Source organism: Aythya marila (assembly GCF_965140915.1).
Source record: "Aythya marila genome assembly, chromosome: 2".
Classification (NCBI taxonomy): Eukaryota; Metazoa; Chordata; class Aves; order Anseriformes; family Anatidae; genus Aythya; species Aythya marila.
The window spans coordinates 155,827,248-155,842,784 of NC_139043.1; positions in this window are offsets into that span (position 1 = coordinate 155,827,248).

Genomic DNA, 15,537 nt, shown 5'->3' on the forward strand with positions numbered 1-15,537 from the left:
ACAAGCCTTCTCAAAAAGAGGACTTCAGCATTAGGAATTAGACACCTAGAGGACTGAAAAAGAGATTGGGCAGGAAAAGTCAATGAACTGACACTCTCAAGAAGTATATTGTACATACTTGACCTGTCCCAAATGTCTATCTGCAGTCCTGGGGTGAAATACAGCAGCCCTGCTGTCCCTGGTCTAAGCAAAGGACACATCAGGCAGCATCAGACAAGGAATGAGAAGACAACCGAGTTAGGCTAATGTGATGGATGAGCTGGAGAAAATGGGAGCAAAGGCTGAGAAACCTCAGCCACGCTGAAAAGAAGTCATGGCAAGCCCAGCACAACCCTGCTCATCTCCATCTCTGGTGTTGTTCAGAGTGCATAAATCTACGTAGCCACAGATTTGTCTGCCTGTCAGGGGAGAGGGAAGGGAGATGTACTTTATTTCCAATCCCAGTGCTTTTGATGAGCTGCAGTATTGCCCTTCATACTCCTCCAGTCTCAATAAACCTGGCTAATTAGCATCCTGACCACTCAATTAATTAGGCAGTACACTTAATTATGACAAACTACATTATTCGCTATAGCCCAGAGTCCAATGGACATTAGCGTCAGGTTATGTTCAGTAACAATTTGATTTGAGAGGGAGTTTATTGACCAGAAAAGACATATGATGAGATTAAAATAATCAGTAGAACTAGCTCAGTGCGATTGGCTTGTCGTAGCTGTGGGCTTGGGTTATAAAGACATCGAGGATGGCCAAATTAGTCGCTTCATTCTCATTAAGAGCCACTGCATAAATGGAAAGATATTGGCAGAGTGGGAAGGGAGAGGCAGCCAAGTTACGAGAGGGGTTCAAATAAGATGCAAGAAGGTGGGTTTGGTTTGGCTTCTTCTTTCTCTTGATCATGCCTCTGCTCTTTGCCAAGGATAAAGGAGAAGCCCAGAAATGATGCTGCTGCCAGAGAGGGGTGGGACAAGGCTTGCCCATATACAATATGGGCCACTTCACCCCAAAAATATCTTTTTTTTTTTTTCTGAATAGCTGTCACTGAACTGGCAGTGTTTCAGGGGGTCACACATGCTGCCGTGGGGCTGACCTAACCCAACTGCATCTACCTGGCAGTGTTGGAGATCAGTGCTGCCCATCCACCCTGCCTGCTTGCTAGCACGAGAGCTCCCAATCTTCACATCACTGCTTGAACCTTCAGGGGGATGGAGCCCATCTCAAAAATGGGCAGAGGCAATTCAGCCAGAAGTAGGGATGAACTCTCTTCTTTGTCAGTTTAATACCAATGCAGATGGTGGTGGCAGTAGCTGTCAGGGCTCTGTGGGTCCTAAAAGGTAGATCCTGACTTACAAGCACTGCCCTGCCCTTCTCAGCCAAAGCTGAAGTTGTCCCCAGGAGGTATCTATGGCAGCCCATCTTCAAGACACATGGAGATGTAGAACTCAGGAACATGGTTTAGTGGTGGACTTCAGTACTAGGCTAAAGGTTGAACCAGATGATCTCAGAGGTGTTTCCAACCTGAATGATGCTATGATTCCATATTCTATTCTATTCTAAGAAATCAGTGAAATATTCAAAATAGAAAGAGTTAGAATGCATATAAACTGGATGTAGGCACCTTAATCAACATCTCAAGGGACAATCCCCATGGCAGTAAATAAATACATCAATACATCCATACACATATATGAAATACAACAAAGAAGGTCCCACAACAAGGGGATGGGAAAGGTAGAAATTCACTGGTGAATCTGATCCAGCTCCTTGCATTTCCAGCACAACTTGTTTCCCCCAGTAGCTCCTGCCAGTGGTGGCCAAAAATGTTTGTGGACCCCCTGCATCTCCATCAAAGCTCTGTAGATGAAGGTTTTCATTCATACAGGGTCTCTTGCCCTTTATTTTTATTTATCAGTTGGAAGGACGAGTTCCAGGAACCACGCTGATACTCTTGCAGCTTTGAGACCAGAGAAGGTTTAATTTTTGACCTACTGGGAAATTCGTTCCCATCTGAGAGTTCCCATGAGAGTTTTCTCCTCAGACACCTGGTTCCTCACACAGCAAATCTTGGGTCAGGTGTGAACAGAAATAAACAAATCCTCTGTATCCAGATCATGTCTTATGACCTGGATTTTTTGTATTTTTTTTGCCATACTTCATTTGTCAAAGTCTATTTGATATATTTCTATAAACTTAGGGTCATTCTGTCAGTAAAGGTTAAACTTACTGGTGTTTTCTTACATTACAAAATAAAAGTAAATTATTACACCTCAATGATTCTGAGAATTTTGGGGAGGTTGGAGACAAAATTTACAAGCTAGAATACAAGAACTCCCCTTTAACCCTATGGTTCAAATATTAGAGCATGCATGAAGGGAAATCCAGGTTCAAATTCACTCTTCCATATACAGAGAAGTTCTTTCATGGATGTGCCTTCCTAGCTGAAGAAGACACACCAAAATGCCAGTTTTGTGGCACTTTGGAAGGGCTTCAGGAGGTGACAAGCTCAGCCACACAGAACTCGTCCCCAGGACCAACAAGGGGGCTCAGCTCCATTTCATTCACCATTAGAGATGAATACATTTCAATCCACACCTGGGTATCTCACCATGGCCCCAGGCAGTCCCCAGCCACTCTTAGTCTGTTCTCTCCTGTTGCCATTTCTTTCCTAGGGGCACCAGGAGACATTCATCTTCCAAAACTCTTGGCCTGGCAAGTGTAAGGTGGAAGCTTTGTGCAGGAAAATGAATCAGCCACATCTGAGATGAGTTTCACAAAAGACTGTACCTGCTGCACCGTGTTCCCCCAGCAGGTTCTTCCTCCTAAATTGTGAGAAAGCTTGAAATATTTACTGATATTTGATTTGATGAGGAGGGGTACTGTTATTTTAAGCTTCTTGGTCTTCCTTTTTCTTTTTGCCATAATTTTATGTAAGCTTTTCCTTGTCCTGTCCCTACTTCTCCCCCCATCAGGAACCTAGGAACCAGAGAAGAAAATAAACCTAAAATAAACCTTTTTTGAAAAGGTTTTTGGAAAAAAAAAAAAAAAAAAAAAAAAAAAAAAAAAAAAAAGGGCTTTTGAAAGAAAAAGAAAAAGAAAAAGTTTTCCTTTGTGAAAAGAATATAGAGTGAAAATACATATTCATTTTCAAAAATATAAACACAGTTTCTATACCAGCTTTCAGTGACTTGAAATATGATGGGAAGATTAGAAGGCCTGGCCAAGGGCAGAGTTAAGGCTCTTTGGACACTGGCAAGCTGTACACCTTAATACACTGAATTTCTTTTAAGTTTAGTATTAACTCTGCATGTCTAGGTTTATTGTCCTTGGCTCCAGGATAATTATAACATCTCTGTAATTTATTTTGCCATAATTACTGACATGCACTGCCAACTTTAACTGTGTTTTAGGACCGATACCACAGTCCCATGGGAGAAGGTGGTGATCCCTTATGTTGCAAGTGGCTGGAAAACACTCAGTCCCATTCAGAAAAACAAAGGGCATCCATAATGTTCGCAGAACGGCTCCAGGCTAAGGGTAATGCTGGCTTCAGTCCATCAGGAACAACAAGGGAACCAGCATTTTTGAGAGAGGGAGGTACTCTTCCCAGTAAATGGCTGTATCCTTCAGCCTTCACTGAAGGAGAATATTTCAGTTATAAAGAGTAATGGAGAAGAGGAGGAATAACCATTAATCCTAAGGAAAGCCTATTCAAAGGCAACCCGTGCCCAGTACTGAATGGAGTTTCAGCAGTGCACAAGGTCCAGATCTACCTTATTCTGCTACCAAGATCATCAAGGGCAAAGGCAAAAATAATTGTCAAAAAATAATTGTCACTCAAGGCCAGACCAAATTACTATTACATTCCTAGGTTAATGAGCAGGTTTCCTGCTAATTCACATAAAACATTGCTGGTTCTGCCAGCACGAGGGCTGTGATTTGGGAAAGACAACCTGTGACCTGCAGCTATCTTCATCCCATGCAACAAAACGTTCTTCCACGGGGTCTCAAGATTGGGGAGAGCAGGTACGAGAGGTAGGAGTGCAACCAGAACCTGGGCTGCTGGGCTGGCTATGTGTTTGCCATCTCCAGCGTGGCTGCCACGTAGTGTTTCAGCCAGGACTCTTGTGATATTCCAGCTTGCCAGCCCCAGGAAAGAAAGGCAAAACCCAGCTTCACGGGTCCAAGAGCAAACACACTCCATTGTCCCAAGAGCATGAGCAATTTCCTATGGGTGAGGAAAGCTGGAACAGAGCTGCTGTAGCTCTGCGAGACGGAGGGAGATGGATGGGCAATCAGGCAGAGCAATGCACATGAGGAAGTCTCAGACCTTCCTTTCTCTTAACAGCTAATTCGCAGAAATGAAGCCCAGGAGAAAACGCTGAACTCAGAGGCAATCCCTCAGTGAGGATGAGACACAAATCAGGAGACAGGAGGAGGGCTGATCTTCTCCCCTCGCCTGTGCTGCAAATGGTGCAAAGAAGACATTAGCTCATAACACAAAGCTGCAGAGTTTATCGCTCTCTATTTTCATGGAGAGCAGAGCTGGGGGAGATGTTTTCTACCAAAAATCTCTTCCAGCCAAAAAAAAAAAAAAAAAAAGGATTTTTAACAATATCAAAGTGTTTCTCAGATACATTTTGATTTCATTGAATTTTTTGATGCTTAAGTTCCCTTCCTAATTCCAAGAAATTAAAAATAGAGTGAAATGCACTAAAAGAGGCATTTTTATTTTGCAGCTGGGAAAAACTATTCAAATCCATCTTGAAAAAAAAAAAAGGCAAAACTTGCAGCCAACTTGGAGCGTTCCTAACTGAAACAAAATATATGCAACCCTCTCACAACCAAACATCTCAATTGGCCAAAGTCATTTTTTTCCAAACAGTCAATCTGCCGAAGTACAGAAAGAAATACTCATTTCCACTCCAATCCAATTTTGAGAATACTGATGTACTTGGTTTTTTTTTGTATCTGCCCTTCACTAGGCATTACCCAGTCTCTCTGCCTCCCCAAATTCCCCTGCTGGGTTTCTGCTCTCCCCCTCAACACCTCCTAGCCGAGGAACCCGCAGGTTTGAGCACTCTGGTCGTTTTGTCCCTTGTACTCACGTGGTGCTGGCTCTGGAATGACTTCCAAAGAAATTTGGGCCAGCAGCTTAAAATATGGGATGGATCCATTCCCAGTTCCCTTCTCCTAAGCAAGGATATATTGCTGGCTGCACCCTACTCCCAGATAATCAGATCATGCTGAGGCTCATTTTTCCTTCGAGCGCAGCTCCGGGTTCTGGCACTGAGTTCAGCCACAGACAGAGCTTCCCCATGAACTTCAGGTTTGGACCGTGTCAGGGGAATGTATTTTTTTTACAGAGATGCTCAACATGGAGCCTTTCAGAAGCTCATCCCCTGCCTGCAGAGAAGGTCCTAGAGGGCAGGACCTTTGTCTGACCAAGCCTGCTATGTGGCACGTGTGCTGTAGCACACACAGGCTCTGTCCTCTGGATGGTTTTCATGGAAATGAGTGGATAGGAGAAGGATAGGAGTCAAGGATTTCTCCCCAGTAAAGTCACCTTTACCCAGCACCAAATGGGCTGCAAAGAGCTCCTCCCTTTGAGCCCATCCTCCTGTCCTACCCAAAGAGTTCAGCAGAAGTTCTATTGACTGCCTGGAAACTGGAGGAACTTGGGCAGTCTGGGAGTGGGAAGAGGACAGATTTAATTTTTTTGAGAGAGTTTTTAATGATAGTCTTTCACCTGGAGGTCATGCATCGTTTCTCCAACTGTGGTTCTGTCTGCAAAAGTCACTCTAGCCCACTTCAGATGTTAGACCTACAAAAGCAGCAACAAAATGAGGAAAATGAGGAATGCAATCATGGATGGATTCCCAGAGCATCATCTCTCAGAGATCATGCATTCAGAGATCTGAAACATCATCTGCATCCAGACCAGCCGTGAGGAGGGGAGGGCAGTGAGGGATCACAAAGGGTCCACATTCCCACTATCCTTTTGAGGAGCAGCCCTGGTAAGGAACAAACCTGGAGATGGCCCTGGGATAACCCTGGGCACAGCCTGAGCTCCCATCACTGAGGACTCCCCACCTCCTCCTGACTCAGCGCTTGCTGATATTTCGGAGATTTGGGAGATTTTGCTCCCCACGGAGTGCATTCACTGGGAAGAGGAAAGAGTGCAGAGAGTCTGTGTATGAACCTATACCAGGTCTGGCGAGGGTAAATGGCATTTTTTAATGGAAGGCACCAACAAATGTCATGCAAAGAGAGTGCAAAGTGAAGGAAAAGAATCCTTCATCCAAATGGGGATCATGGTGGATGGGCAATGGGAAAGAACAAACAACAGGCAGGGTGACAACTCATGCTAGAGGGTGGAAAATGGGGAATGTGTCTGCCCAGGAGACAGTATGATGGAGAAGGCAGATTTAGGAACTGGTAGGAAAGGGAAGAAAGGGAAATAGGACGTATGGGCTTGCTGAACAAGAGGCACCAAAGTAAATTCTTCAGAGGTCTGTGGGCTGCAGGGGCATAAGAGGTAATAATTTGCTGTACTGACACTTGGGAGGGGAGAAAGACCTGCAAGGCAGTCCTCTCTCCGTCTCACTCCTTCTCACTCCTTCTTTCTCTCCCTCCCTCTCAGACAATCAAGTGAATTAAGTTTGCAGAGTTACGTAGGAGGCATCGGGCGTCAGATACAATTACTCACCCGCTGCATCATAATTACTGCAAATGGTCCATTAAAGGAAAATTATCATCAATATGATATTATCAGACAGCGGGTAAATGAATAAAGGAAAGTGCTTATTCTTCCATTGTCCTGTTAATAGAGACGTCTTTGAAATTGATAATGTGAAGGATGCCACCTCGCTGGGGACTGCGGGCCAGCGGGATGTGGAGGAGAGCTGTGGGTGAGAGCACACAAAAGGGATGGAGGTGTGAATGCATGTTCACACCTTGCTTTGGCTGTCCAAGCAGTGGTTGGGAACAAATCACGACTCTTGTGCAAGGGGCTGTCTTTGTGCAGGACATCCTCACGCCGCCTCACACCCTTCTCCCCAGGGATCAAGCACTGCCTTTTTGCTGTACTGCAGACTCAGTGCCTACAAACTTTAGGAGAGCAAATTCCACCCCAGTATGCAAGCCCACAGCCAGACCAGGTTATTGGACTAACCTATTGCTATTAGGAATGCTTTTATTAGGAGTGCCTAAACTATTGCTATTAGGAGTGCTTTTATTAGGAGTGCTTTTTATTAGGAGTGCCTGAACTATTGCTATTAGGAATGCTTTTCCCCAGTCACTGCAGCTGGAGATAAGGGGGATCAGAGCTGCTCATTGTGCACTTTTTACACTCATCGTGCTGAAATTAGGCCACAACTGCAGCAAAGCATCATCTAATCTCAGCTCTGGATCAGCAAAAGTGATGTTTCTGTGCACTGTTGGGCTCTGAGTGTTGGATACCTCTAGGAAGCTCGACCTCCACCCTAACTGACGGAACCAGTGCTTTGGAGGCAAAGGGCTGGGGGCATTTGTGCTGGAGCAAGGATGGCGTGAGGTGTCCTGCAGATTGAGGAAAGCAAGGAGACAAACCGATGAGGTCTGGCTCCCTTGGGTCACCAGGAGATGTCCTGGATGCTCACACCACCCAAATTAAGTCTCTCTGCCATACATAGCCCAATTCTCTTTCTGGAAAATCCCAAGGCAAGGCAGGGGAGTGTAAAATTGAGTTGCAAGAGCTTCCAAATTGTGATCAGACAACACAGAGCTGCAATAGTAAAGCAAGAAGGGCTCTTCCAGAGCGGAGAGTATGGGACAAAGAGCAGGAGTATCTGGATTTCATTATACCTCTGCAGAGGAATAATGCAAGAAAGGTTAAAATTCTTGTTTCACACATTAGGTCGGTGCTTTTCCACCTGGGGCTCACAGGCTGCAAAAGCTGTGTCTGTCCTAGGAAATTAAATGGGTGCAGAACTACTTCCTAGCAGTGAGGCCAAAAACCTTCCGCCCTCACCAACCTGTGAAATAGGCTTCCATCAGCCAGTGAAGCTCTGCTAATTAATACTGGTCAATTTACTAGAGTAGGCATGGCCAAAGGTTAGTTCTGAGCTATTTTCAAGGAGTAACTAAGCGAAGCGAGCCTCTGAACTGTGGGTTTACATTTGCTGCAGTAGAGGTTGAAGCTTCACTAGCAAAATTGAAGGGCCACAATTTCAAACAGAAAAAGAGAGACAGGGCATCGTGGCCCAAAGTTATTGCAAGATCTACACTGCAACATGTACAGTCTTGGGTGAAAGGGAGATCTGACCCTTGCCAGGAGCTGTTTGAAAGAGAAGTGGACACCTGTGACCCTTTGAGGTTGCTTTATGCCACATGGTCTGCCCAGTAGTGACTTAGAGTGACAGAATCATCAAATGTTTTAGGTTGGAGAAGACCTCCAAGACCATCGAGTCCAACACTTAACCAAGTCTACCACCAAGCCATGTCCCTGAGCACCACATCTACACATCCTGTAAATATCTCCAGGGATGGGGGCTCAACCACTTCCCTGGGCAGCCTGTTCCAATGCCCCACATCTCTTCCAGTGACGAAATTTTTCCAAATATCCAGGTATGCTCCTGGTGACGGTTTGTGGTCCAGGGTTTCCCAAAACAACACTGATGTTATCAGCATGCCCAGAGCCATCTCCAGTGGCACCAACCTCATGGAAGTCCCATATTGAGGGGACATCCAGGGGACACAAGGGTGGGTTGCTCTCCAGACTGGGCAGTTTGCAGAATCCCAGAAGCCACCTAAGACCCCATGGGCCACATGCAAGGCCAGGAGCACCAGGACTGGCTTGCAGCTGAGACATTCCTTTCCTGGCCCTCCACACGTGGTGGCATTTCCCCTAAATGCTCCCGATATCCATCTGGGAGGTAAGAGGGAACCAAGGAAAGACAACCCCAGTTGCAGGATCGAGGAGCATCTTCAGTCTGGATGCCTGCCACACTCCCATGGCGAAGCAGGAGAAACACCCACCACGTACATGCCACCAAGGTGACCTGCTACAGCCCGATGCCTTCTTCATCCTCCATCACATCAGTGGCTGAGCACCAGGGTGACAGGAGCACTTGTAAGGCCAGGGAGAGGTAGAGGGGCTCTGTCAAGGTGGCCAGCCCCAGTCCCTAGCTCTCCATGCTCTGCCAAGAGCCCCCCTGTCCCAGGAGGGCCAGGCATAGGAAGCCTTCACAGAAGAGTGAGCATCTGGCCAGGAATATGCCTTGCGGGGCCAGGTTTGGTAAAGCAGCACGGAGCTGCATCGGTCTCAAGTGTAAAAAATAGTCAGTGAAGGGAGTAAAGCGGATCTGCTGCTATTCATTTCACAGCTGTAGTGGGATTAGTGGAACGAGGGCGATGGGGTAAGCTGCCCCTTTTATCTCATTCAAACATGTTGCTAATTCAGCAGAGCACCGCAGCCAGGAGCAGCTCCCAGCCTAATCCACTGTATCATTCTCACCCAGCGTGAAGAAACGAGAATTTTAATCCGCTCCCCGCCCCCCGCCCCATCATCGGCTCCAGCGGGCTCTGCCTGGCCTAACCAGGCATGGGGACCACTCCACGCCTGGCACCGCTCCCCCAGACCCAAGGGGAGCTGGCAGAGGTGGCTTCGCAGCCACAGCTCCCATCCTCTGCTCCAGGGGCTGAACTGGGCTTTTGGAGGTCCCACCTGGCCCCCAAGCTTCTGGGTGGCCATGGGATCAACACAGCAAGAGCATCACGAGTAAATGCATCTCAAGGGGTTGAAGGGATTGCTTTGGTGTGTGGGTTGGGTCTTCTTCCAGGTTCGGAAGGATGGCTGTACAGGGGAGGTGATTTTGCAGCAAGCAGCAAAGGAAAGTGCATAGGCACGGATATTGCCCCAGACTGACCTCCAACCATGGGAATTTAGGAAGAGGAGAGACCAGAAGGTGACAATAGTTGTAGTGTCACCCTGTGGCTCTTCCCTAAAGGACAGCTGTAATTCTGCAGGGGGCTCAGAGCTCCCCTTCCAAGCAACTTCCACCTCTCAGAGTCATGCAACGAACCGTGAGCTGTCTTTCCTGCTCTGGAAACACAGTCCTTGAACCAGCTTCCACCACAAGGAATGCCACTTGAGATGCCTCCCTTCTGAAAGCCAGACCTCCCAGACCTTTCAGGCTTTGTTCCTGGGGAAATCCACAGGCTCCCCTCCCACATTTCTCAAATCTGAATCTCAAAGCACTGTCAGATCCAAGCATCACAGCCCAACATGTCAGAGGACAAAAATGAGGTGGAAGAGGAGCTCTGCCTTGTCAGGTCGCACAGCTGAGTCCTGGCAAACCCCAAAACTTGAGAAGAAGTGCAGAGCCTGAGCTCAAGCCTCCGAATCTTCTAGACTATACCCAAGAGTAAATTTTAACAAAGAAGCACAATTTCCAAAACCTACTGTAAATCTTACATAAATATTTGTCTGTACAGCCAGTGCTGATGCCCTGTTCTCTCCACTGATAGCACACCAGCTAACATGCATTCAGATATGCCTGCCCTCACTCACCAGTGTGGGCCAGCAGCACCTGGTTCTCATTATTTCTCTGTTTGTGATGCCATCAGTTCAGTCTTGTGGGCAGCCCAGTAAAACCTGTGTCCAACAGGCTGGAAACAGGAATCCTTCTTTGTGACGAGCAGGGGTTAAAACAGTACCTCCAAACAAGACAGCGATAGCAAAGTCTCCAAAACCATCAACAGTTATGAACCCTGAAGTCACTTTCAACCCATTCAAGTTCTGTTGGGCGCCCCTTAAAGTCCCTGATGTCTAAATTGTGCTTTTTGTGTCTCCAGCAAAGAGTTAAGCAGCACCCATAGGCTCCCCTGCCCTACACCAAGTGATGCCCTGCAGCCTTTCCTTGCAGCATAGGAGTCCTCCAGAGATGAAGGGGTGCCCTGGATCTATCCAAGCACAGGCTCAGTCCTGGGCTTTGGGGCAAATTGAAGCCCAGTAGGGTGTTAAACCAATATATAGGTTGTACGGATCACCATAACAAACCCCTAAGCACTGCACACCCGTGTCTCAGCAACAATACTGCCAATTATGGAAAGGGGGAAAAAATGCAAATAAATGCACAATGCAGTCTGCTAAATTTCCCTGGACTTCAGCAACACTAAGTATCATGCTTTCAACTTCAAGACTGTACCTAAGATGTTTCAGGTGGGAAGCAATCTTTAACAAATCTAATGCAAGAATATCACTCCCATGGTCATATTTGTCCCCTTTTCTATAGGGAATGGCAGAAGTGTGTTCTGATGGAATCCAAATAAATACACAAGTGATGAAAATCAGCATCGGCTCAAAGCTGGCATCCAGCTCCAGAGATATCAGCCAGTTTGGCAATAATCTGTGTTCAGAAAAACAGGGTGACCCTACAGGAGGTGTTGGGGACCTGAAGCAGAGTGGTCACCCTATGTGATGGAGGATAAGGAGGACACGTAAATTTTTATGCAAGAAAGTGGGAGCCCCCATCCTGAGTCCAGGGCATGCCTGACTCCAAGGTAAATGCCCTCTGTGCTCAGAGGAAATACTTAGAGGTAAATGTAGACACCAAAGCCTGGCTTGCTGCATCTCCCCGCTCCTCGTGGTGCCTGTGTGTCCTTGGATGTGATGGGAGATCTCCACTGAAAGCAGCTCTTGCTTCCCCCTGGGGCTCAGCCCGTCCTCATGCAGAGGGGAGCTGCGTGGCCCATGGCAGAGCAAAGCAAGATGAAAAGATGAAACCTGCACTCCAGACCACCCCTGGTGCACTGCAGCATCAGGAAAAAATCCAAAGGCAGGCAAAGAGGATGGATGCTCCTGTGCAGAGTGCCAGGGTAGCCCAAGTCCCTGCTTCCCTTGGGGACCAGCCCCAAGAGTGCAGAGCTCCCACGGGGTGCTTGGTGCCTGATGGACACCCCACCTGTCTTACCCTTAGTCCCTCCTGCCCCTCTCATCCCTCCTAGGACCTCTGTAGTTGGGGCTGAAAACCCCAAACTCACCCTCCCCATCCCCAACCCCCCCCTGCCTGGTCCAAGGCTCCTCCCCGACCACCTCCCTCCCCACAAATCCCCTGAACCTCTTCCAATTGCACACCAATAAAAAGTGCATTATTAACACCCCTCCATCTCCGCTCCCTCACGCTCTCTGATGGGCAATGAAACCTCTCTGAATTATGCCGCTCGGCATGCTTACAATTTAATTACATTTAAAGTCAATCAGGAAGCTCCTGGAGCTGAGTGGCTGTTAAGGGGCTGGAGGGGAGGGGGTGGGAGGAAAGGATGGGACAAAGACCCCCGGAGCTGATGCGTGCACACATACACATACAAGCCTCCTGCAAAACCATTAGCATCAATCTATTTTCTGCCCCTCATCCCGTTCCCCCTCCTCCCTGCCCACCTTGCTGAGCCCGCAGCTTCCCCCTAACAAAGTCCTGCAGGGAACTGGGGGGGGGGATAGGGGATAGGAAGGGAGGTGGAGAAGGCTGGGAAGAGCCTTCCCTGCTCCCCGCCACCTCCACCCCCGTGTCATTGAGGGATGGCACATGCCTTGGTTTTAATTAGATGGAGGTAATTGCCTCGGTGCAGAATAACATTGTTCGCGCCAGTGGGAAGTGAGAGGGGCTTCAGGCTTGGCTGCCCCCAGGAGCTGGGGGAGGGAGGGCCTGGACTGAGTGATGAGGCTCATTTGTTGCTCCGAGAGGACAAGGACAACGGGGTGGGTTAACCCTTGCACCCCTGCACTGCCAACAAGCCCGCTTGTGTCCAAAAACAGGAGGGGAGTGGGTCCAGCCTCAGGGCATGGGCAGGTCTGGGGGCTGAGATGGGCTCTGCTGCAAGGCCCTGCTGTGTGCGCCTCAGGGGAGGCTCAGAGCACCCTGTGGGGAGAAAAAGAGGGAGAATAGTCTGGCCACAAGCTGAAATCCAAGCTACAAAACCCCAAAGGGGAATGGGAAGGTCGCCTGATGTCCCAACACATTGCAGTGCACAGCCTGGGGATGGCAAGGTGCAGCAGGAACCCCTGGGACAGCTCAGAACATCACCGTGCATCCCGGCCTGTAGCTCAGACAGAAACCAGGTCTCTGCAACCCCAACCTCATCCTTGCTCCCTGGCCTCCTGGTCCTGGTGGACAAACCCTTCCTGACCCCAGGAGACAAGCAGGTTGAGCCCTGGAGTGCAGCTTTTGATGGTCACCTGCAGAACAGCACGGTGGCCTCATCCGTAATGCCTGCCGGGGGACCACCCTGGACCCCAGGCCATGTCCACAAGCTGGGTGGAGATGGTATAAAACCCTGTGCAGACAGCTAGGGAAGGTCTGTGCCCTGGTCCCCATTAGTGTGCAAACCCCGATGATGGTGACTGCACCCCAAAGCCTTCCCAGGTGCGTGCCAACAGATGGAAGCTGAGTCAGGAGCTGCACTTTGCCCCGAGCATGCCAGGACACCCGGCCTCTTTGAAACAAGCACTTTGAAAACTCCCACAAAGGCTGCAGATAGTCAAACATCTCCTACGCGGCCCCGGCAGCTGGGATAAATATTTATGAGGGATGTCAGGGCTGTGTTTCAGGACACACGCCAAACACTAACCGCTTGAGGTTAGCAAGAAACTGCCCCCATTGGCATATTATTGGATAAGTGTCCATTACAGGGGCTGACTCCTTCCTCTGAAGCAGATGGGAGGGGATGCTCTCAGAGACAGGATATTGGATGAGATAGTGGCATCCCCACGTTCCTCGATGATTGCTCATAAAATTAGCCGTCCCTTAAAAACAGCCCTCCCTTGTCGATATTTAACTGCAGGCTGCCACGGCGGGGGGAGAGGCCATGCCCAGCTTCCTGCTGCTTCCAGCTCAGCAGGCTGCCTGTGGGTTTTGCACAGCCCTGACCCAAATCTGATTTTCCAGCCAGGTCAGGATCTCCCATACTAGGAGCTACCCATGGCGTTGTGACACCTGGCTCATGCCAAATGCCAGAGCTCCATCCAACACAGCCTTGGTTGCCTTACTCTTTTGAAAAACTTGATGCTTCACGGTCCTGGGAGCCCAGAGGCTACAGCCATCAATCTGTGCAGGTGTCAGGAGATGGGTCTCCATCAGCTGTGAGCCACCAGGGAGGAGAAGGGAAGGTATTCAAGTGTTTGGTCTTGTTGGGGCATGAAAAGTCATGCAAAGACCAGACTCTCACAAGAAAGTATGAGATGGTCTATGGTCTTTTCTACCATGAAGGCTGTGATACTTGGAAGATTACCCACCAACCACAGCAGGGAAACTGAGGCACGGCAAAGCAGTTTAGCCAAAGCAAGCAAGAGCACTCTGTAAGGGATGATTTTTTATGATCTTGCTGCCTGTGCCCTGTGTGCGGAGCTGGGTTCAGGAGAAAGATGGGGGAGCCAGGACCAAATCAGCAACAAGGAGAGGAAATAGCAGCTGTAATTCAGAGAAAGATCCAGACTCAGAGAACAATGATCAGTGGTGGAAAGGGACCTTTGGGGGACTTAGAAGAACAGACCCAACTTGACCTGCAGTTTGGAAATGCCTCCGAAGTGACTCCGTGGTGGTGGTGGGAGAAGACAGTGAATGGGACGCTGGGCTGGAAGTGCTTCTCTGTTCTGCCTTGCTTTTTGTCTTTGGTAAGATCTTGGCCACAACGCTATTTCCGATGGATTCAAATGTCTTTCTTTAGCACGCGGCAACACTGGTTCATATATACATACACAAATATACATGCGTAAAATTCATTTGTAACAATGAGAGAAGTGATGACCTGGCGCTTTTCACCTCCGCCTGTCAAGCCTTCCTCTGCAGCACTGGGAGGATGGATTAGAAATGGTCTGATGTATGGACGGGTGAACGGATAAACAAAGCAGAAATGGATGGAGGTGAGATGGATGGCTTCCCCACGCATCCTGACTATCGTCGGTGTGGTTTAGTTCTAAATGATATAGATCTAAAACATTTAGGTTGGCTAAAGCTTCTCTGCTTTGAAAGGTGGCCTTGTGTGCAGCTGCTCAGGAGGTTAAAGCCATCCTAAATAAAAAGATCCACTGTTTGCCCATTCCCTGGACTCCTGAGCCAACATTACGATGCAGTTCCTTACCAGCCAAGCACCAGTTTGTGGTGCCCAAACCAAGCTAGGTCAGGCTATGGAGAGTAAGGCTGAACTCCTCTTTCTCAGTGAATTTGGTTCCATCCTACGAAAATTATTAGCCAGCTTAGAGTATTTCTTGTGGACAGTTAACCAACACCTTGTCCCAAAGTGCTTTCCAGGGGTTGGGTCTAGGTGTCTGTCCCTGGTAGTCTCAGCTCTAGGGGGAACTGTACCTCTTCTAACAGCCTTCAGCAAGAGAGCAAAGCCAAACAGGCAGTAAAGATTAAATATGATAAGAATAATGATTAAATATGATAAGAATAATGATTAAATATGAAGCTTTCACATGACTGGTGGCCTTACCCACCAGCTTGGGATGAAATCACCCACCCCTCAGGTGTCCTCGCAGCTGAGGTTTGTTCTCTGTAAAACAGG